The sequence below is a fragment of the Mauremys reevesii genome, linkage group 15, assembly GCF_016161935.1.
Source record: "Mauremys reevesii isolate NIE-2019 linkage group 15, ASM1616193v1, whole genome shotgun sequence".
NCBI classification, from domain to species: domain Eukaryota; kingdom Metazoa; phylum Chordata; order Testudines; family Geoemydidae; genus Mauremys; species Mauremys reevesii.
Genome location: NC_052637.1, coordinates 2,624,894 through 2,648,724, shown reverse-complemented (window position 1 = coordinate 2,648,724; position 23,831 = coordinate 2,624,894). Strand labels below are relative to the sequence as shown.

General features: G+C 53.5%; 2 long non-coding RNA genes across 2 annotated transcripts; one reads left to right on the top strand and one right to left on the bottom strand.

Annotated features, from left to right (window-relative positions):
* The first annotated feature begins 5,464 nt into the window (after positions 1-5,464).
* On the top strand, positions 5,465-9,819 carry LOC120382978. Its single transcript, XR_005588304.1, has 3 exons — positions 5,465-5,649; positions 7,096-7,163; positions 9,575-9,819. It is a non-coding gene; the product is annotated as an uncharacterized LOC120382978 (long non-coding RNA).
* Positions 9,820-11,633: 1,814 nt separating this feature from the next.
* Positions 11,634-23,420, bottom strand: LOC120384090. Its single transcript, XR_005588626.1, has 3 exons — positions 20,278-23,420; positions 14,206-14,316; positions 11,634-12,771 (listed from the first exon to the last, which is right to left on the bottom strand). It is a non-coding gene; the product is annotated as an uncharacterized LOC120384090 (long non-coding RNA).
* Positions 23,421-23,831: the final 411 nt, after the last annotated feature.

Here is a 23,831-nt window from a genome sequence, read left to right as displayed (position 1 = left end):
GCGGAGCATGTTAAAAGAATTGTCATCTTTGCAGCTTAATAACCCAAACCTACCCTTCTGGGAAAAGGTACAGGAGTGGATGGTAGAGGGAGGCTTACATGCTTTTGATGATCACATAGTGTTTTCAGCCTTGGACATTAGCAATGGCTTTTGGTCTATTCCTGGGCACCCTGACAGTCAGTTTTGGTTTGCATTCACTGTTAAAGGGAAGCAATATACCTTCACTCGCCTCAGCCAGGGTTTCTATAACTCACCTACTTTGTTTCATAGAGTGTTAGCTGATGTGCTGGCAAAGCTGCCAGACGTGGCTTCTTGTGTTGTGCAGTATGTTCATGATCTTCTTGTCTCCTCACCAGATGGCCAAACGCACATGAAAGGCTTAGAAGTGATCCTGCAGCACTTGGCAGACAGTGGGGTAAATGTAATGCTAGAAAGGCTCAGATCGCAAAGGAGGAAGTATCCTATCTGGGGTATCTCATATCCAAGGGGTACAAGTGTTTAACTGTTGACCGCATTGAGGCTATTAATGCCTGCCCACGACCAATTACGGTCAGGGGAGTTAGGAAAGAGTTGGGGCTATTTAATTTCTGCCAAACTCAAATCCCAAATTATTCAAGGATTGTCCAGCCCCTTAATAATCTCCTGACGGGTGCTGGTGGACCACATGATGAAATTGAATGGACATTTGAATGTGAACAGGCATTTACCACACTGAAACAGAGGCTAAGTACTGCCCTAGGGTTGGGACTTCCTAATCCATTAATGCCTTTTACATTGTACACGCATGTCAGAGAGGGACATATGACAGCAGTGTTCATGCAAAAACATGGGGACAAACAGTGCCCAGTAGCACACTACTCCTCTAAACTAGATGCTGTCACTCAAGCAATGCCACCGTGCCTCCAGGCGGTGGAAGGAGCTTCTATGGCCCTCAATCAAGCCTCACCACTAATTGGTGTGCAGGATGTAATTATTGTCGTGCCTCACGCTGTCCTTGCTATTTTATCAGGAAAGAAATCTCCGGCAGTCCAGGTGGCAAGATGGACTCGATGGGAAATGATTATTTTGATTGTAAATATGATTATGTATTATTTCATTCTGTTCTCAAAATCATAGTTAATTATTGATAAAGTTAATTATTGCTCCTAATAAATACAAGGAAGTGGTGTTAGTGGGGTCTAAGAATTGTTCTTACCCCAAAACCAAATGGGGGAGCTGAAGGGGATGCTTGTGTTCATTCTGGCTACAATGTGCTTTGCAGGGTACTTGTGCCTAGGGAAGCCCACTGTGGCTCACCAGCCTCGGAACATTCTAGAGAAAGCCAGGGGGAGGGGGTGAGCTCAGCATGTGGCATGGAGCACTATGAGCATGTGATAAACAAACCCCTATATGGGTTTGTTTAACTGTGATTGGTTAGAGCTTCATGTTCTGTAAGTTGTTCTATAACTTGTTCTATAAGTGCCATGTGCTATACACTAGCTAGGGGAGGGGCTCCTGGCTGGAGGGACTCTGCCTGATTCTTTGTCCCAGGGGCTCTCCTTGTGCACATATTGAATAAAGCCTTGTTGAATTGAATCACATGGAATCGAAGTCCCTTGATTCTACCCAGCATCAGACTCACTGGGAAGCACAGAATCCCAACACAGGGTAAGCAGATTCATATAGCCCAGAGAACCCCCTCTAGCCTTAGGTTCACAGTTACAGCAAACAGAGGTCAAATCCTCTCAGCCAAAAGGAACATTTACAAGCTGAGAAAACAAAAATAAGACTAACACGCCTTGCCTGGCTATTACTTACAAGTTTGAAACATGAGAGACTGATGCAGTGGGGTGTTGTGGGACGGATGGGTCTCTTCTTTTGGGAGACGTGTAACAATTTCTGTAGAAGAGCAGTTCTCCAGTCTACTTAGTGTCCCTCTCCTGTCTAGCCAGGGGCGGCTCTAGGAATTGCGCCGCCCCAAGCAGGGCGGCGCACTGCAGGGGGCGCTCTGGCGGTCACCAGTCCCGCGGCTCCGGTGGACCTCCTGCAGACATGCCTGCAGAGGGTCCGCTGGTCCCGCGGCTCTGGTGGACCTCCCACAGGCATGCCTGCGGATGCTCCACGAGAGCCGCGGGACCAGCGGACCCTCCGCAGTCATGCCTGCGGGAGGTCCACCGGAGCCGTCTGCCGCCCTCCCGCAGCACGCCACCCCAAGCATGCGCTTGGCGCGCTGGGGTCTGGAGCCGGCCCTGTGTCTAGCGATTCAGACACTCGCAGAGGCTCACACGACACCCGCTCAAATGTTACACTGCAGTGTGGAACGCAGATCTCACAAGTCAGATTAATGCAGGCAGCAACGCACAAGCATCCGAAAGACTCCGAACACTAACCGCTTTCTTATCGTTCAAACTAGATAAGTTCTTGGAGGACAGGTCCATCAATGGCTATTAGCCAGGCTGGGCAGGGATGGTGTCCCCGGCCTCTGTTTGCCAGAAGCTGGGAATGGGCGACAGGGGATGGATCACTTGGTGATTCCCTGTTCTGTTCATTTCCTCTGAGGCACCTGGCATTGGCCACTATCAGAAGACAGGATACTGGGCTAGATGGACCTTTGGTCTGACCCAGTCTGGCCGTTCTTATACCTATTTTATCAACTTTAACCCACAAGTGAGCCAGACAGATTCCAGCTCTGTAACTGTCAGTGCCCAGCTGGGACACGGGGACCTGGCATGAACTGGCACCTGGCTTGCCAGCCAGGGCCGGCTCCAGACCCCAGCGCGCCAAGCGCGCGTGTGGGGCGGCATTTTGCCTGAAGGGCAGCAGGCGGCTCCGGCGGACCTTCCGCAGGCATGACTGCGGAGGGTCCGTTGGTCCCGCGGCTCGGGTGGATCTCCCGCAGGCACGGGACCAGCGGACCCTCCGCAGGCACGTCTGCAAGAGGTCCCCCGGAGCCGCGGGACCAGCGACTGGCAGCGCGCTCCTGCGGCGTGCTGTCCTGCTTGGGGCGGTGGAATTTCTAGAGCCGCCCCTGCTTCCAGCATCAGAGCCCCAGTCCTGGACCGGGAGTCCATTACGCTAGGTGCTGTACAAAGACAGATGAAAGACATGGTCCTTGCCCCAGGGAGCTTGCAGCCTGGTACCCAGCATTTGAAGTGCCAGCACCCTGTGGATGCCTGCTAGAGGAACGCTAATTCCCCCCATTGCTCCCTCAGGGACACCGCCTGGGAGGAAGACGGCGCGTTCAGCGACCAGTATCACAGACACAGCCGCTGTGATGCCGGCTGCTGCCTGTACGTGGGCGGCAGAGAGCAATCCGCAGACGATGGGTAGGCAGTTAACCTCCCAGGGCTTTGCCCCGGGCGCATGGTCCATGCTGCGCCGGGGAGGGGGTGGGGTTGGATTCAGTCTAGGTCCCGCCCCTTGCTGGCCATTGGCAGCTCAGCCGTAGCCCAGCAGGCGTTGCACGGCAATGGCCGGCTATTGGCGGATGGGGTGTGCCGGCCCGCTGGCGTGAAGGGAGGCGGGTGCCTTTGTTCTGGTCTTTGCCATCTCATTGCAGGGAGGAGCCGGGGCTGCAGCCCAGATCCTCAGATGTATTTAGGCTCCTAACAGCCACTGAAACCCAAGGGAGTTAGGAGCCTGGGGAACCTCAGAGGATCTGGGCCACCATCCCACCTTCGCTTGGGCCGTTCCCGGCCCTCCAGCTGGGAGGTGCCGACACCGACCTCTTTGCTTTCCCAGCCCATGGCAGCTGCTGCTGTGCAGCTTGTGTGGCTCCCAGGGGACCCACCGCTGCTGCTCCTCGCTGGGGGCCACCAGGGGCCCGTGGCAGTGTGAGGACTGCGCGGAGCCCGCAGGGGCGGGTAAGGCGCCTCTGGAACGGAAGGAAGTGCTGGGCCCTGGGTTTGTCTGGTGGGAGCTCAGGGCTGACGACTGTGGCCGTTTCCCTCGCTGGGCATCGGGGAGGAGAAGGCGCTGTGCTGGGAGGGCCTGGCCCAAGGCCCATTGCAGTCGAGGGGAGTCCGTCACTGGCCTTGGGATCGGGGCCGGCGAGATTCCTGGCTGGACGCTGGCTCCTAAGGGCTAAATCCTGGGCCGGCCCTGAGCCGCCTCCCCCGTGGGGGGCTCTGTAACCCCTGGGAGCGTGGGACTGGCCCCAGGCCCACCAACAGGGGGTGGTAAAGGGGGAATTGCCCAAGGGCCCGGGGGCCCCCTGGGATGGGGGCCGGTGAACCCCGGGTTTGGGGAGGCCGCCCTCGGCCAAGACCCCCCGTTCTGCCTGAGGCCCCTCCTTAACCGCCAGAGCTCCCCCCCCGGCGTGGCAGCCAGCCCCCCATACACACCCCCAGGCCACCCAAGTGCCGCCAGCCCCGGAACGCCGGGAGGGAGGGTGAGTGAGAGACGCGCCCCACCCCCCTCCCCGGAGCACAGGCTGGCCCCCATTAGCCCCCAGCCTGGGGGGAAGAGCCCCCAGCAGCGCAGCCCAGGAAGCAGGAAGGGGCCTGAGTGTGGGCAGGGCCACGCAAGGCTGTTTGGGGAGGTCCATCCTCCCCCTGCCGTTGAGACCCACCGCCCATGGCCCTGGGCCCTTTGAAATGGCGTGGGGGGGCCGCAGGGCTCCCAGGCGCGCACTGGGCGGTGCTGGCTGCGGCGAAGGCAGCCGGGCGGCACGGGGATGCCCTGGCCGAGCCGGAAGAACACGCCCAGCAGCGCAGCCGGCAGCACCGCCAGAAACCTCAGCCGTCCCTTTCTAGGGGCCCATTGGCTGTTCTGTCGATTGCTGTCGGCCAGCCTGGAGATGGCGTGTGCACAGACCTGGGCACACACGTGCCCGGCCGCCCGCCTGAGGGGTCCAGTTAGAAACGTGGCCATGGGGAGTGGGCAGTGCTGGGCTGGATCACCCCGCTCCCCGAGGGGAGACAGCCCAGCACCACACCCATGAGGAACAGCTCCTGCCCTGCTCTGTCGGGGCGGGGTTAGCACCTCCATGGGACAGTCCCCGCAGGTCATGGGCACCTGTGGGACACTGGGGCACCTGCTTTGGGCTCTGCGCTCCCACTGCCACAGAAGCCTGTCTTCAGCGCCCCTTTACAGGGGTTTGTGGGAAGATAGCGCTGCACGGGGGAGGGCAAACCCCATGCACAGAGGTGCCTGCCCCTGTGGAGAAGTGGGGGGTGTGACTGACCCAATGTTGGCCAGAAAGTGCCACCCAGGTCCCCAATCCACGGCTCTGCTCCCCTGGAGAGACTGACTGGCAGAGCAGCAGACTCTGAGAGCCCCATCGCTGCCTCTCCGCAGCATTGCCGCGACTGGCCAGCCATCGGGCGTTTGCCACGCTGCGGCTCAGCTCAGCTCCTCCAGCACAGGGCCACTAGCTGCCCACTGGCCTCTCCTGCCCTAGTGCCGGGCACTGCTGCCTTTCCTGGGCTCCGCTGGGGACTGCACGGTGGTGACGGTCACCCATCTGCCTCTGATTCCAGCATCCCGCCAGCTCTCCGCCCCAGGGAGACCAGCAACCAGTCAGGCTGCGTGTGGAACCAGGGGCAGCTCCGGTGCATCTGCCAGAGGCAGGAGGCCAGGACCTACCACACTCACCCCGAGAGCCAGACTTTCCCGTCCCCGCAAGTGAAGACCCTTCGCTGCCCCGGTCCCTGGCTCTGCTACCTACAGGTCTGTGAGCCCGTCATTCTCTGGTGGTTTATTGCAATGCAACCCCCCCTCCCCCACCACACTCACCTCTCCCACCTCTGCCGTCCGGGCTCTCCCTGGCACCCGCCGGCTCACCTGCTTTGGCAGAAGGTGGCTGTACAGGTGCCAAGGCGTGGATGTCCCTCGAGAGACAGGGCAGCTCCTGAGAGCGCGCCCTGCATTCCCTGCTGGCCGGAGCTCACTGTCTCAGGCGGGATCTCAGTTCTCTGCCCATGGCTCCAGCTCTCCTTCCGCTCTCTCTCCTCCCTGGGGCTCCCCAGCACTCCCAGCTTGGCGCCCGCTGCTGCTGTGGTGTCCTGCCGTTTATCCCCTGCGCTGTGTCACTGGGGGAGGTGAAAGAGATGGGCCCCGACGCTGGACAATACACATCCCTATAGAACACTGTGAACTCGCTCGGGATGGTTAATGTTGCCACTGGTGTCTGAGAGGGAGAGCAAGTCACAATGTGGCACTTCCCCGCGGTTCAGAGGTTCCCTCGATGCCACGCCCTGCTGTGGCACCCTTAGTGCAGGGACGAGAGCCCTGGGCACGACTGGCTCAGGCACCCAGCCAAGACTTTCAAAAGTGCCCAGCGATTTTGGGTCCCTCGATTTTTGGGCCCCAACTCGACACAGTTTAAAGAGGCCCGATTTTCAGAGGGTGAGAATAAGCACTGAAAATAAGGCCTCTTGCATGTGTCTGAAGATAGGCCCTCAAAATCACTCGTCACTGTAGGAAATCTTGACCATCTCCTCAGCTGCGGACACAGCCTGCCTCACCTAACCCCCAGCACTGTTCTTTGCTCACGGTCCCATCATCGCTGATGCCTCCACGCATTATTTCTGCCATTACCTTACTCGAAATCAAAGCTAGATTTTCCAGGAGGGACTTTAAGGATCTCTCATTACTGTATTTGAAGAGTGGCAGCTCATTTGCTTCTATCTTGGGCCTCGTCTACACAGGAAAATTAATCTGGATCCAGTAAAGGTGTGAATTAAAACTGGATTAGTTAAACTGGATTAATCCCCTATGTTCACACTGTAATTTGGAATAAAATTGGCCTTAATTCAAGTTTAGTTCAATTCACATCCTGATCCAGTAAATCTCCCCCTGCAGACAAGCTCTAGGACTTCACTTCCCCTCTGGCTTTTCAAAGCCACGTGCCATTGGGTTGATAAAGTCAGTAGCTAATCTCTAAACATGCCGGGATGCCCCAGCCAGACATGCTGATTCGTATGTAATCCAGCTTCCCCGCGGTTCCTCTCACTGGCCTTTTGCCAGCGGTTGGTTAAGGCGACCCAGTCCCAGTGGCGGTTTTCAAGGGTTCGGGACGTCCCTTTCAAATCTTTGGGGCTGAAGAGCGGCCCGGCGGCGTTAGCTTCCCGTGGGTTGCTACTGGACTAACGGATGGGCTGTTGTGTGTTACAGAAATGTCCCCACGAGCTCTCCCAGCGTGAGCGACGCCAGCAGGAGTGAGAACAGCGTCGCCCGCTCAGGTGATCCCCTCGGTGTGCCGCAGACCCCCCCGGGGAGCACCAGTGGAGCTGTCTGATTTATGGCTGCTAATTAGGGGCTGGATTGGGGTCTGCCCCCGGGGGGGAGGGAGAGGAGGAGGCTGCCAGGAACGATGGCTTAGGGCAGCAGATTGTTCGGCTAGAGGCACATGGACCAAGCAGACAGCCCCCAGCCAGCGTGGGGAAGGGACCGGGTCCTGGCTGTACCCGCTGGTCTGCAGAGGGGCAGGGTGGGCAGCTGGGTGGTGCAGGGAGCGTGCTGCGTGCCAGGCTGCTTGGGAGGGGTTTGCTTCCAGCATCACAATCATCACAGCCCCGACGCAGCGCAGGGCCCAGATGGCAGGACCCAGCCTGTGGCAATGGAGAAATGAATCTCAGCCTAAGCCTAAGGTGCTTGGGCAACAGGTGCAAGGCACCAATACAGTGGCGCCAGCGCCCTCTAGTGACTGCACGTGTAAATACAGCACGTCTGCGGGCACTGCTGCCTCCCAGGTGCAATGACCTCTGACACCAGTGGTACAAATTCTTTCCGGGCCTGGTGCCTTTGTGGTCCTTATGCAGACGTCACCAGAGGGTCTATTCGTTACAAACCCAGTGTCACAGCACGGGCAGCTCATGATTTTGGTGTTTTTGCTTAAAGCCCCAGCTCCCAGACTCCTGTGATCCCAGGGGACTCCCGGCTTTCGTTTTTCTTTGAAGCGTGACCCCTCGAGGTTCAAACACCAGAAGGTCGGCTCTCTAGCCCGGGACACAGGAGTCTGGCTTCAGGCCCCGCATTGCCGGAGGCTCCCTGTGTGACCTAACTTCCACTGAGTCTGACACCTTTGAGGTTCTGGGCCTTAGTCTCTCTCAGCCTCATCTCCCCAGCTGCCCGGTGGGGATAACAGCCCTGTCTCACGAGGTGCTGACTGGGGGATGCCCAAACACTACGGGGATGGGAGACTGGGGTAACTTTAAGAAAAAAAGCTCAGGGTTTTGAAGCCAGGCTGACTAGTGGTCCTGGAATGCCTGGGCTGAGCAATGCTGTGGCCACAGCCCCATCTACTGCTAAGGTTAAAAAACCCTGTCTGGGCACCTCTGCAAACTGTTACCCCTACAGCTAATCTCTGTCCCGCTGCCTGGCGGGACCCAGGAGCGTGTGTACCAACCCCAGGGCACAAACCCCACACTGGCTGTAAGTTCTACACTTAGATTTCACCAACCAATCATCCAGTGCAAACTCCTCAGGCAATAAAAGAGCCTAACCACGGAGGCACAGCCAGTCCCTGTGGATACTCCGATCTGTCTCGCCACCCAGGGGAGCTACAACTCTGGTGGATGGTCCCTTACACCAAGAGTCACGGCAAGATTCAGGTTATTCCCAGTCCCAAAGGACCAGTCACTTACCCCAGGTCAATGGCACCTTAAATCTCACACCAAAGACAATGTTTGTAGACAATCCTACAATAAACTCGATAGGGATTTATTAACAGGAAAAAGAAACTAGAGCGGTATTGACATGGTTAAAGCAGGTGAACATACACACACAAATGAGTTACAATCTTAAGTTTCAGAAGGTAACAGAAGTCTATAATAAACAAGCTCTATGTGTCTTTTAAGACTAAGCAACTGGGGATCTCTTGCTTATGCCTAACAAATCTTGCCCCCCTCCCCCTCCCAGACTCCAAGCAGCACAAAGATAATCAGTGCCTCCTTGTTAGGGGTTTTATCCCCCTCCTCTCATGTGCGCTGAGCTGCAAACTCAAGGGAGGTGAGGAATCCAATTGCAGGATGCATCTTCTTTGGGGGGGGGAGCAGAGCAACCAAGTCTTTTGTCCTTTTTAACGTTCCACAATCGTCCATCTGGTGTCGATGGGCCTGTCCTGCTAAGCAGGACGTTGCAGATCCATACGTCACACTAGTTAATCTCTCTCTCCAGTCGGGTGATTTATACAATTACAGAGGCTTACACTATAACTGCCCAAATACTACTTTGCCAGATAGTATACAGAGATTTACATTAGATTAAAGCTGCAGCAACTCACATGCATTTAATGCAGTCTAAACGCTAAACACATTCTTATAATTCAAATACCTATTTTAACAACACTAATACACAAGGGAGTAAGACTGTTTCCAGCTCTGTATTTGGCAGTGTTCAGCGGAGACAGGGACCTTGGCATGAGCGGGCACCTGCTCTGCCAGCGTCACAGTCTCACGCGGCACCTGCCGAGAGCAGCAGGCTCCCAAGAGAAGCCAGAGCTGGGATGAGAAAACGTGTGCAGGGCCGTAGCAGACATGGCCTGCCCCCCTCAGCCTTGTCTGCAAATGGAATCCCCTGGGGAAGCAGATAACGCTGGGTGAGAACGCTCCCTGGGGGGTTCGCTGCAATTTCTCTCTCTTTTCTTTCACAGCACCAGTGCTGGGAAGAGCTGTGGACCCCCGGGGTTTCCCTGCTGCTGCTCCTCTCCGTAACATCCCAGCCCTGCCGGAGCAAGGGGTTGCCCCCCAGAACACACAGAATGGATACAAATCGCTATTTTGCCGGAAGACCAGCTCCCCAGGGATTTCATGGCTGTTGGGCATTGTAGGTCTGTGCAGTCCATAGCAGCAGAGAAACCCCCACGGAAAATTAGATCCAAGTACAGTTTTCTTCTGAGACGTGTCTGTCAATGCTGCACAGCTCAGTGTCCTGCGTGGATCCGCGGCACGGCTGCGAGGCGTCTAAAACCCTGTTGTACTGCCTGTTACAGAGCCAAGGTGCCCATAGGAGGGGAGCTGGGGTCTTGTGTATCCTTCACCAAATTCGCACTTGAGTGATGACAGTGGGGTGTCCAAGGGGGGTTACTAGGTCATCACCTGATGACAGTGGGGTACCTACAGGTGATGTTAGATTGCAGGCCTGCAGCAATGGGTATGTTACCTCCAGGAGCGGTAAAGTTAAACAGGAAACCTCCCATTAAGAAACCCAGGACATTCAGAGCAAAGATTAATCTGTAGAGCTGCTCAGGAAATGGCAACAACGTAGACAAACTTTTTTTTTTTGCTTTCTTTGATGTTTTCAGGGGCTTTTGTTGAAAAACAGGAACTGCCAAACTCCCAAAATGTTGAGCTCTCAGTTGCTGGAAACCCAAAATAATCTTGCACTGGAAAATGTTGGAGCAGCGTTGGTTACCTGAAAGGGTGGAAGTTGATAGTTTCTGTAACCAAACTCTGTTCCTGTCGCAGGTCAGGGCTGAGCTGCACCTCTCTCAGGGCTTGTCCACAGGGCGAGTTAGTGCACAGCAAGCCAGGGGGTGAAGCTGTCGCATGCGAACTTGCTGCGCACGAACGTACCAGGGAGACAAAACGTCCGTCTCTCCGGGGCTCCCTTCCCAGCGATGAGCCGGCGCCGGCACTTCTGTGCGAGGGAATCTCGCCTTCCACCCCACTGTGACCCTGGCTCCCCAGCCCACAGCACCATTGTTCCCCTCAGCAGCTCCAGCAGGTTCGGCCCCGTCTATAGACTCCCCCTGGGAAGCTGCCAGCAGCTGATAAACACAGCGACACCCAACAGCTGCGTCACAGCCAAGGATTAGTTCTGCACAGGAACATGGCAAACGGGAAGCGAAGGGCACAGGCGGCAGGTCATATGGGCTCGAGGTGCCCGAGCACCAGGAATATTCAGGGCTGGGGGCCCTGCTCCAGCAATATTTGGAGCTGGGTCTGTTCCCCGGCCCTGCCTGGATTGGGCCCCGGCCCCCGCGGGTCTCCCCCCGCCCCGCCAATTCCCTGCCTGAAAGAAAGCGGCGCCTGCCTCTCCCGGGCCTGCTTGTGCTGCCGGTGTAGCACATTCCTATGCCGAGCGGCTCCCGGCAGAACTGCTGTCTGCTGCCCCAGGGTCCTAGCACCCCCCATCCCCTAATGGCGAGGCAGGCTGCCCTTACCCTGCCCTTCCACCGTAGCCCTGAGCCTCTCCAACGCCCCAAACCCCTCAGCCCCAGCCAGAGCCCTCATCCCCCCGCACCCTAATCCTCTGCTCCAGCCGGGAGCCCCCTCCTGCATCATGAACCCCTCATCCTCAGCCCCAACCCTCATCCCCCTGCACCCTAATCCTCTGCTCCAGCCCTGAGCCCCCTCCTGCATCATGAACCCCTCATCCTCAGCCCCAACCCTCATCCCCCCGCACCCTAATCCTCTGCTCCAGCCCTGAGCCCCCCCCTGCAACATGAACCCCTCATCCTCAGCCCAACAACCCTCACCCCTGCACTCCCTCCTATCCCACCCCCTCCCAGAGCATGCACCCCCTCCCCTTCCCACACACCCCTTCCCACCCCCAAACTCCCTTCCAGAGTCTGCACCCCTCACCCACTCCTACACCCCCACCCCCAGCCGAGAGCCTGCACCCAAACTCCGTCCCAAAGCCTGCACCCCTCACCCCCTCCTGCACCCCAGACCTCCCCCCAACCTCCCTCCCAGAGCCTTAGGCAGGTGGGGGTGGAGTTTGGGGGGGCACCACCAAAATTTCTATGAACTTGCCACCCATGGCAAAGGGGTTCAAGTGGCAAAAGGTCTCCCCCTCCCCCTCCCAGCACACACACTGTCTGAGCTACGTTTAGAATTTCTCTCCAGAATTAGCTAGGCCCGACTGCGCCCTGGTCCCCCTGCTCTTCTGGGGCAGCTGACAGGCTCTTTCTCTGCAGACCCTGCTTCTCTGGGAGCTGCAGGGAGCGTCTCTAAAACCAGCCAGGCCCTTTGGGCTGCATCCACCCACTGCCCCACTTCTTGCCACAAGCCACCAGCACGTGGTGTCCAGTTTGGATGGAGCCCACACGTCCCAGGTCCTGGCCCCTGTCCTGTGTGTTACGCACTGGGGCTGGGGCTGTCTAGAGCCCTGACGCCAGTTCCCGCAGAACAAAGCCACCGAGGACTGAGTTAACCCTTTGCAGCCTGGGGCAGGCGGCACGATTGCAATCAGAGAGACAATTCCTGAAAAAAATCCCCATGTCTCCTCTGTTCTTCACAGTCCCACAGACCCTTCTGTGCCTGCAGCGTGTCACAAAGGGGCACCAGACACCGTGTCTCTGACAGCTGGCGTGGTGCGTTGATACCACGCTAAGGTTAGCTTTTCCCCGTGCTCTGATTTCAGCACATGGCATGTGTGGTTTGCATACAGGAAGACACGAGCTCTGTCTGCTGGAGTCCCCAGCACAGCTGGCCCCAGGCCTGGCTGGCGTCTAGGCACCAGTGCAGTATAAATGCGACGTGATAATAATAGCCTGGCATATGGAATTATGGGGCCTGATCCTGGAAGGGTCCCGAGTGCCGTTAAGTGACCTCAGCACGTCCCAGGATCGGGCCCCTAGTGAAGACTGGAGAATAGTTGCCTTCAGCGTGACTGCTTTGCTTCAGAGCGCCAGGGAGAGTTCAGAGGGGGCTCAGCGTTTGCCTTCTGCCTTCCGTGGTCCTCCTGCTTGAATGAGATTCTTGTGGCACAAGATGTAAAGCTCCTTTTCCGCTGCTGCCGTCTGCCCTTAACAAAGGACCCAGCGATGCTGTAGGAACGGGGATGTGGTCAGCTACTGCTGGGTCTGCCCCGCAGTCTGGATGCAAACCGTACCAACGACCTCCCCTGTGAACAGAGAGAGCTGTGAGCCAGGTTCCCTTGAGAAACGCAACGTCACACACAGCCGCTGATCGCGGCCGGCAGCCATGCGGCCAGGGCAGTTACTGTGAGCGAAGGCGCTTGTCCCGAAAATGCCTCCTCTTTGGAGTGGAACCGGTTCTCTTCAACGCAGGAGGCTGACAGAGCTGCCCGGGCCCAGGCACGGTGCTGTGGGGCTGCTGCTGTGGGCACCTGCCTCCCCCAGCTTTGACACACACCTCGATCCGGACCTGCAACATCCTGTGCTATTGCAATCTGTGGCCTCCCCATGCAGCCCGGTCAATACACCACGATCTTGGCCTGCCGTGCTCCCAGCTACCCCAGCACAGCTCCCACCCGCTCTGCCAATGCACTGCTGCCCTAGGCTGGAGTATCCCCTGCCAGTCCCGTTCTGCTCCCTGCCCCAGCTCTGCCAAAGCACCTGCCTGCAGGGCCCAGTCCCTGCTCGCCCAGCGCTGTGGATGGGCAGAAACAGATATTGCCATTAGCCAACAGCGCCACCTAGCGCCAGCTGCCCCTTAGTAACTGTCCAGCCAAACCTCCTTCATTCGGGGAGCGACGATTGTTTGGTTATTTGCTCATTTGCAAACAACCCAGGGCTGCCCAGAGGACTCAGGGGGCCTGGGGCAAAGCAATTTCAGGGGCCCCTTCCATAAAAAAAGTTGCAATACTATAGAATACTGTATTCCATGGGGGCCCCTGTGGGGCCCGGGGCAAATTGCCCCACTTGCCCGCCCCCCCCCCACGGCAGCCCTGAAACAACCCTTGCTCCCTCCCCCAGTGGGGTGACCAGATGTCCTGATTTTATAGGGACAGTCCCGATTGTGGGGTCTTTTTCTTATATAGGCTCCTATTACCCCCCCAACCCCATCCTGATTTTTCACATTTGCTGTCTGGTCACCCTATCCCCCAGCAAGTTGCACACATGATAAAGATAGGTGAGAACCAGGGCCGGCTCCAGGGATTTTGCCGCCCCAAGCAGCCCCCCCCAGCAAAAGCCACAATTGCGATCTGCGGCATTTCAGCGGGAGGTCCTTCGCTCCGATCAGGAGTGAGGGACCCTCCGCTGAATTGCCGCCGAATAGCTGGACCTGCCGCCCCGCTCCGGAGTGGCTGCCCCAAGCACCTGCTTGCTAAGCTGGTGCCTGGAGCCGGCCCTGGTGAGAACACCATATCCCGCAATGCACGCTGCTCCTTTAGCTTGATATAGGAATGCTCCACAGCATTTTTAGTATGATCTTAGCCCTGCGAGTCCTCACTACAGCCTCTGCTACTAAAACTCTGTTCCCAAGCGGGAGGGTTGGTGGAGATGAAAAACTGGGTCTGAGAATCATCAGGCTTGTGGAATAACGGCAAGCGATGGTTTTGGTCACCTGCTACATCGGTCACATGGATATTTACCTCCTGGCCGGATGGGGGCAAGCGGCACCCTGAGTAGGTCACTTCGGAAGCATTGGGTTGACGTTGTTTCTGGAACACAGTGGTCTTTATGGCAGTAGTTGCGGCTCCCGGCTGGGAGGAAGAGAAAGGGAATGAATACTAACACCTCGCTGTGATATGGCACGTTTCAGCCCCAGATCGCTAAGCGCTTTATCGTGGAGATCAGAATCCCCTTTGTACAAACAGGGAAACTAAGGCACACAGCAGTGAAGTGACTTGCCCAAAGTCACACAGCTGGCTAGCGCCAGGACTAGAACCCAGGTCTCCTGCAGCTTAGTCCAGGGCTGTATCCACTAGGTCACACTGCCTCCAACAGGGCATAGTGCCCTCGATAACAATGGATAGCTGCATGGAACTGAACATATCAAAAGAACATATCAGGACCGGCTCTCGGTTTTTTGCCGCCCCAAGCAAAAAAAATTTTGGCTGCCCCCCGTCCCAGCCCTGGGCTCCCCGACGCACCCCCCTGCCGCCCCAGCGCTGGGCTCTCCCACCCACACCCCTGCTGCCCCAGCGCTGGTCTTCCCCTTCCCCTACCTGTGTCCTCCCCACCCCGCTGCTGCACCAGCCCTGGGCTCCCCTTTCCCCACCAGTGCCCCACACACCTCCTGCCACCCCAGCACTGGGCTCTTCCCTCCCCCCGCACCCTCCTTCCGCTGCAGCCCTGGGTCACTGGTAACTCGCTCCCAGGGCGGGTCATTCAGCAGGAATTTTGGATGTGCACAAAACACTGACAGGTTTGGTTTCCATATAGTTACAGAGCTGCAGTAAAGTGGAACAATTTTCAGCTGGTGTGATTGGAGGATATCTGGATGCATATTATAAGACTCTCCTCCATAAAAGAGGAAAAGTTGAGGTGCCTTTATTATTCTTTTGTTCCACTCTTTCTTTCTATGGGGAATTTGCCAATGCAATATCACTGTCTTCCTTTTAAATAAACAAACAAACAAAAGGCAATGGCTGTTGAAAATAGCAATTCCAGTCCTGATAACCACTGGGAAGCATTTCTTGCTCAATTTTATCCTACTTTTTCTACAGCAAGTTACAGTGGATCAGTATATTTGATTTGGGAGAAATGAAGTAAGAGCTGCCCAAACTGAGCGGGAGCACTCCTGAATTTTGAGGTGTTCAAATCTGGAGGGCAGGTGCTGGGGTGGGGGCGGGGCTGTGGGCGCCGTGGGGGAGCACGGCAGGATGTGTGCAGCAGCGTGTCTGGAGCTGCACGGAGCCAGACACGCTGGTCTGAGTGGCACGGTAAGGGGACTGGGGGCTTGGAGAGGGGGTAGGAGGTTCCGGGGGGGCAGTCAAGGGACAGGTAGCCGGGGGGGTGGGATGGGGCAGAGGTTCGGGGCCACAGTTAGCCGCAGGGAGGGGGAGTTAGATGGGTCAGAAGTGCGGGGGAGCAGTCAGGGGACAGGCAGTGGTTGGACAGGCATGGGAGTCCCAGGGGTGTGTCAGGGGACAGGTAGGGGTTGGGGTACTGGGGGGCAGTTAGGGGCAGGGGTCCCGGGAGGGGGTGATCAGGGAGCGGGGGTTGGAGTTGGATGGGTTGGGGTTTCTGTGCGGGGCAGTCGGAGGGAGTGGATGGTGGCAGGATGGGGCTTCCCTCCCCCTGGAGTGTCCTGTTTTGTGAATGTTCAAATCTGGTCTCCCTGCCATCCACAGCACTCGCAGCACGCTGCCGCATGAGGTCCCCTCCTTCCTTTCCAGTTGGTAGTGGCCAAGGGAACGCTGGGAATTGTAGTTCTTTCCCTGCGCCAGGGCTGGCTCTATAGGCAGGGAGCTAACCAAAGAACTACAGCACCCAGGGCCCCCTGTTGGTTCTCAGCTCCCATGCCGCCCCTGCAAATGGGCTGCCCCAAGCAGGTGCTTGCTTTGCTGGTGCCTAGAGCTGCCTCATGGTTTTTTTTACCAGAAATATGGAACCTTCCTCACCCCTGCACTACCTACACACACACACACACACACACACACTTTTCTCCCCTCCTTCCCTCTTTTTTTTCTTCTTTTTTTAAAATGTTTTTAAAAATCTAAACCAAGGACAAACTTTTTTTAAAAAAGCCAGAGCCACAGAGATCAGGCCATGGGGTAAGAAAGCTGTCCCGAGTTTTAGGGGGCATGTTGCTAACTCTTTTAGTGAAACGGTTTGTAGGCAGCCTGGCTGTGTAAGTTGTTATGCTTTAGCATGGGCAAGCGTTTATTATTTGAAAACACTTTTCCATTTTATGAGGTATTCTCTCCCCCCATCTTACGACCTATCAGAAAAATTAACAAAAACAAGCTAAAAGATACATTGTAGCAAGGACTGCAAAGGAATAGTTACAATATTGCTGATTATTACCTTGTCTAAGCGCCTGGAGAATGTATTTTGTTTTGTTTTTATAAAAGACTTTTATGCAAACTGTAACCCTAGGTGATGTACAGCATTAAATAATATGAAACAGTGGATGAGAGGCCTGAGACATTGTTGAAATCAGAGGGGTTATGATTAAGTCCCAATGCAGAGGGCCTTGGGGTGGAAGATGAAAAGGTACAGCCGAAGCGGAAGATGGTATGATTTAAGAGGGGTTCTGGGGCTGCTTTGCAATGGGTGCATAGGGAGCCTATAACCCTCATGCACAAACACCAGGGCTGGGTGAGGTGGTTGGGCCTTTGTTAGAGGAAGAGGCCTTTCGTACACCTTTTGTTGTTGTTGTTGACAAACTGTAAGATAACTGCGCGTATACTACGGGGGCAACCTACCGCCCTTTTGACAAACCCCACATCCCTGGAACTCCATAAAAACACACTTTACACAGTTATTTTCAACTGACATTTTATTTTACACCACGGCCTATTTTATTCCCAAAACACCCTCTAACTGGTGTTTGTGCATGAGGGTTATAGGCTCCCTATGCACCATTGCAAAGCAGCCCCAGAACCCCTCTTAAATCATACCATCTTCCCCTTTGGCTGTACCTTTTCATTTTCCACCCCAAGGCCCTCTGCATTGGGACTTAATCATAGTCCCTCTGATTTCAGGGTTACAGTTTGCATAAAAGTGTTTTATAAAAACAAAACAAAATACATTCTCTAGGCGCTTAGACAAGGTAATAATCATCAATACTGTAACTATTCCTTTGCAGTCCTTGCTACAATGTATCTTTTAGCTTGTTTTTGTTAATAGATCGTAAGATGGGGGGAGATAATACCTCATAAAATGGAAAAGTGTTTTCAAATAATAAACGCTTGCCCATGCTAAAGCATAACAACGTACACAGCCAGGCTGCCTACAAACCGTTTCACTAAAAGAGTTAACAACATGCCCCCTAAAACTCGGGACAGCTTTCTTACCCCCATGGCCTGATCTCTGTGGCTCTGGCTTTTTAAAAAAATGTTTGTCCTTGGTTTAGATTTAAAAAAAAACATTTTAAAAGAAGAAGAATAAAAAGAGGGAAGAAAGGGGAGAAAAGTGTGTGTGTGCATGTGTGTAGGTTGAGCGGGGGTGAGGAAGGCTCCATATTTCTGGTAAAAAACCAGGGGTGGCTCTAGGCACCAGCAAAGCAAACACCTGCTTGGGGCAGCCCATTTGCAGGGGCGGCATGGGAGCTGAGAACCAACAGGGGGCCCTGGGTGCTGTAGTTCCCTGGTTAGCTCCCTGCCTATAGAGCCAGCCCTGGAGCAGGGAAAGAACTACATTTCCCAGCATTCCCTTGGCCACTACCAACTGGAAAGGAAGGAGGGGGACCTCATGCGGCAGCGTGCTGCGAGTGCTGTGGATGGGAGGGAGACCAGATTTGAACATTCACAGAACAGGACACTCCAGGGGGAGGGTAGCCCCACCCTGCCACCATCCACTTCCTCTGACTGCCCCCCACAGAAACCCCAACCCATCCAACTCCCCCCCGCTCCCTGATCACCCCCTCCTGGGACCCCTGCCTCTAACTGCCCCCCAGAACCCCACCCCCTACCTGTCCCCTGATGCACCCCTGGGACTCCCATGCCTGTCCAACCGCTCCCTGTCCCCTGACTGCTCCCCCACACCCCTGACCCATCTAACTCCCCCTCCCTGCCGCTGACTGCCCCCCTGAACCTCTGCCCCATCCAACCTTCCCTGTCCCTTGACTGCCCTCCTGGAACCTCCTACCCCTTCTCCAATCCCCCAGCCCCCTTACCGTGCCACTCAGACCAGCGTGTCTGGCTCCGTGCAGCTCCAGACACGCTGCTGCATACATCCTGCCGTGCTCCCCCACGGAGCCCACAGCCCCACCCCCACCCCAGCACCTGCCCTCCAGATTTGAACACCTCAAAATTCAGGAGTGCTCCCGCTCAGTTTGGGCAGCTCTTACTTCATTTCTCCCAATTCAAATATACTGATCCACTGTAACTTGCTGTAGAAAAAGTAGGATAAAATTGAGCAAGAAATGCTTCCCAGTGGTTATCAGGACTGGAATTGCTATTTTCAACAGCCATTGACTTTTGTTTGTTTGTTTGTTTGTTTAAAAGGAAGACAGTGATATTGCATTGGCAAATTCCCCATAGAAAGAAAGAGTGGAACAAAAGAATAATAAAGGCAGCTCAACTTTTCCTCATTTATGGAGGAGAGTCTTATAATATGCATCCAGATATCCTCCAATCACACCAGCTGAAAATTGTTCCACTTTACTGCAGCTCTGTAACCATATGGAAACCAAACCTGTCAGTGTTTTGTGCACATCCAAAATTCCTGCTGAATGACCCGCCCTGGGAGCGAGTTACCAGTGACCCAGGGCTGCAGCGGAAGGAGGGTGCGGGGGGAGGGAAGAGCCCAGGGCTGGGGTGGCAGGAGGTGTGTGTGTGGGGCACTGGTGGGGGGAAAGGGGGAGCCCAGGGCTGGTGCGGCAGCGGGGTGGGGGGAGGACACAGGTAGGGGGGAAAGGGGGAAGACCAGCGCTGGGGCGGCAGGGGGTGTGGGTGGGAGAGCCCAGGGCTGTGGCAGCATGGGGGTGCGTGGGGGAGCCCATGGCTGGGATGGGGGGCAGCTAAAAATTTTTTTGCTTGGGGCGGCAAAAAACCGAGAGCCGGTCCTGTAAAAAACAGTTAACTTTTTTTACAGAAGCTATTCTTTCTTGTGTTTTTTTGTATAAATCCGAACTTTAAAAAGCAATATTGGGGTTTTTTAAATTAAAATACATATGTAAACACCCCTCAATTGCCAGTTTTTATATTCTTACCCAGTTGTTGTTTTGGTACTTTAAAAACACTATTTTTAAAAGAACAGGCTAGTATCTAAAGCCTTTTTAGTTCACTAAACTTCGACAAAATATCCCTGAGAGGGGCCTTGTTTTGTTACAGCTCAGGCAATACTGCTTTTTCAAAATAAACTTTAAAAAAACCAAAATGCTTCAAATATATGGGGAGGGGAAAAAAACTTCTCTCTAATCCACTGGATTACAAAATCAGGGGGATATAAACTAGCTCTTACTAAGGTTCTGTGGCTTTCACTGTGGCGTGTTTTCTGCGTGCTCTCTTATTTTAATTAAAACATTCATGTAAAATGTTAAATAAAGAGCTCTGTATTCATATAGCCTTGTCTTTTAAAGTGTTTATTCCTCTACAAAACTTGATAACTTTCACTTGTATGTGTTAAAAAGCAGGCAAAGAAGCAGCCTTCTTATCTCTGACCCACTGGTTTACAGAGGCTGTTTTTGCTGACAGCTGCTTTGCCGCAAAAGCCTGCTAAGAAAATGACCAGTGCGAGCCTAAACCTAGGGAAAAACGTTTATAAACAGGCTTTCTGTGTTTTTAAGCCTGGGTTGTTTCTGCGGACTTGCATGTTATTGAAACATCTATGCCTAAGGGGTAAATGAAGGTTATGGTTCTTCAGGTAGGCTGGTCTTTTCAAGTGTTTATTCCTTTCCAAGCCTTTCACCTCTCTCTGTTAAAAAGTGGGAAAAGAAACAAACTTCTCCTCTCTAATCCAATGGTTAACAAAAGAAGGGGAATATAAACCGTCTGTTCCTACAAACCTGGGGTGCTTCTGCCTGCTCTGTTACATTTCAATGAAACACTTACGCCAAGGGGGCTAAATAAAAAACAAGTGTCTTCAGGGAGCCTGTTTTTCAAAGGGGTCGTCTTCTTTTCTAATCCTCGACTTTCAAACGGCTGTTTCAAGTGGTTCTCACTAAAAACCTTGGGGGGAAACTTATTCTTAGTAAGGGTTTTGTGGGTTTAGCTCTGGGGTGCTTCTGCATGCTCTTTTTTTTATTGAAACACCCCTACAAATAAAGGAATGTGTCTTCAGGTAGGTTTGTTATTCATGTGTTTATTTAATACGTTAAAAAGAGGGGGGGGGTTGTTACAGGGTCCTGGTTGTTTACATAAGAGCAGAGCAGGGCTTTGCTGCACCTTCACAGTTTTTACTCTAAAATAGCCAGAGCTAGTCTAAAACCTGGGGGGGGGGGGGGGGTTGTCACTATTCATTACTTTTATAACCCTAGACTGTTCCTGCATGCTCTTTTTTTTATTAAAACACCTATGACCAGTGCGAGCCTAAACCTAGGGAAAAACGTTTATAAACAGGCTTTGTGTGTTTTTAAGCCTGGGTTGTTTCTGCGGACTTGCATGTTATTGAAACATCTATGCCTAAGGGGCTAAATGAAGGTTATGGGTCTTCAAATAGGCTGGTCTTTTCAAGTGTTTATTCCTTTACAAGCCTTTCCTCCCTCTTTTGTTAAAAGACACAATCTTCTTATCTCTGATCCACTGGATTACAAAATAAGGGGAATATAAACTGTCACTAAAAACCTGGGGTTTTAAACCTAGGGTGCTTCTGCATATTTATTTATTACAACACCTACAAAAGGGATGTGTCTTAGGTTTGTCTTTTCAAAGTAACTTTAACTTGTGTTTATTAAAAAGTTTGGGAAAGAAGCAGCCTTCTTATCTCTGATCCACTGACTCACAGAGGCTACTTTGCTAAGAGGAGCTTTGCTTCTTTGTCTTTCTAATCCACTGGTTTACAAAATAAGGGGTCTATAAACTGTCTGTTACTAAAAACCTGGGGTTTTAAACCTAAGGTGTTTCTGCCTGTTCTTTTTCATTGAAACACTTATGCCAAGGGGGTTAAATAAAAAAAAGTGTCTTCCTTTAGGCATGTCTTTTCAAGTGCTTATTCCCTTGAAAGCCTTTCACCTCTCTTTGGTAAAAAGTGGGGGAAGAAGCAATCTTCTTTCTAATTCAATGGTTTACAAAATAAGGGGTTTATAAACTGTCTGTTACTAAAAACCTGGGGTTTTAAGCCAGGGGTGCTTCTTACTGTTCTTTTTTTATTACAACACCTACAAAAGGGATGTGTCTTAGGTTTGTCTTTTCAAGTCATTCTCCCTTTGCAAAACTTAATGTAACTTTAACCTGTGTTTGTTAAAAATGTTGAGAAAGAAGCAGCCTTCTTATCTCTGATCCACTGACTCACAGAGGCTGCCTTGCTAACAGGAGCTTTGCTGCAGCTTCACATTGTGCTTACTAAAAAATAACACCTGTTAGTCTAAAACCTAGGGAAAAAACTGTTTAAAATGGTGTGTTACTAAAAGCTTATGGTTTTAACTTCTATAAACACTCCTCTGTAAAAGGGCTACATGGTGGGAAAATGCAGGGGGGGGGTCCGTTTCTTTAGATAAGAATAAAACAGTTAAAGGGGAGGGGGAAAGGTGGGAGTTGGCTCTTGTTTAAAATCTTGGGACTCTAGGATTGGTTCAGGAAAATGAATTCTATGACGCTGCTGTAAAACCACCTCTGACTGGGCCGATCCAAAGGTGGTGATAACGAGTCTGAGAGGGTCTGAACCAGAAGAGTTGCCTCATTCTACAGAAAGACTTCAAAGGTGAGTATTCTCGCTCTCTTTCTGATTCCACCATGTGCTCTCTAGCTTTGCCCTTTGCAGAGGGAGCTCTCTTTCTTGCCCTCTTCTTTCTTTTAACCTCTCTCTTTTTTTCTTAACCTACCCTGATACTGAATGCTTTTCTAGTTACTTTCTTACCCTGTGCTCACCAAACGGGCTCTGCCTGCTTCTCTCTCTCTCATTCTGATTTCACCATGTGCTCTATCTTTGCTCTTTGCACAGAGGGCTCTCTTTTCTTCTCCTGTTCTTTCTTTTAACCTCTCTCTTTTTTTTTAACCTACACTGGTATTGAATAGTTTAAATGCTTTTTTTATTCACTTTTTTACCCTGTGCTTACCAAACAGGCTCTGCCTTTCCCTTTTTAAACCTAGTTTACAATATTATTTAATTTTTTCTTAACCCACCCTGACATTTCATACACCTTTTACATTTATCTCCAAATTTTCTATTCTCCAAACTCAGCCTTTACCATCATCTCTCCTTACTCAAACTCACTAAAAATCTCTCTTCTTTCAAACTAAAACAAAAATCCTTCTATTCTTTCATAACCAGCCTCTTTTCTTCAATAACTTACCTCTCTTCTTTCAAATTTCCTTTTTTCCACTAAACCTCACTCACTTTCTTTTTTCCTCTTCACACTCTCTCACACTCTTCTTTCAACCTTTTTCTCTCCATGTACCCAAGCACAAACAAACACAACACTTCCCCTAGTCAAACACACACACACACTTTTTCAAAATGGCCAATGGCGCCACACTCTGGCGCCAACGGAAACGGGGTGGGAAGGTGGGACATGAGCCCTAAAAGGGGCGTGGAAACCTGTCAAAATTGCATGGTGATGAATACTAGCGAGTGAATTACTACCTGCTACCTCTCCTGCCAAGGGGCGTGAAGCTGCATTAATGAATGTTGGTGAAAGCCTTTCGTCCCCTCAGCTGAAGGGCGGGCGGCTGTGGCGTGTGGTGCACGGTGGGGAATGTTTTCCCTGCTCTACAGCTGGGATCTGAGCATGTCAAAGCTGCCTAGCAGATTTTTATGTCCCTCTCGCTCAATTGAGCACCTGACCGAGCTGGGCCAGGCGCTGAGGAGGACACGGGCCCTTTGCCTGGACTAAGACACGGGCTGGGGTTAAGGTCAGGTGGATCTAATGTGGCTCAGCTCAACCTGCTCCTAGTGAAGATGCAGGTCAGAGCTTTAGCTCCATTGTGGCTGGTGGAGTTGTGGTGTGGCCAGAAGCCAAGGCCGGACCTGGGACAGGTGAATCCAGCCCACGGGTGGGGTGCAGAGGAAACGGGTGGGGGAAGAGGAGCGGAGCTGTGGGGAGAGGAGGAAGGGCGGGGGGGTGAGAGCAGAGCAGGAGCTGGGCTCTGTGGCACAGTGAAGGGGAGAGGGGGGGGGACTGGGGAGGAGGTGGAGGGGGGGGGGGCAGGTAGTGAGAGCCAGATGGGGCTAGAGGAGCGAGGGGGGGCTGTGGGGAGGCTGAGGACGTTGATTGTGTGGTGGGGAGAAGGGAGGGGGGAGGGGTAATGGCAGGGAGAGGAAGTGAATTCTGTAGGGTGGGGATGGGCTGGGTCCATCCAGTCACCACCCACACCCCATTCCACCCATCCAGCCCCTGAACCCCACCCATCCCCCTTCCTCCCATCCAGCCCCCTGACCCCCACCCACAGCCCCCTTCCTCCCATCCAACCCCCTGAACCCCACCCATCACCCCTTCCTCCCATCCAGC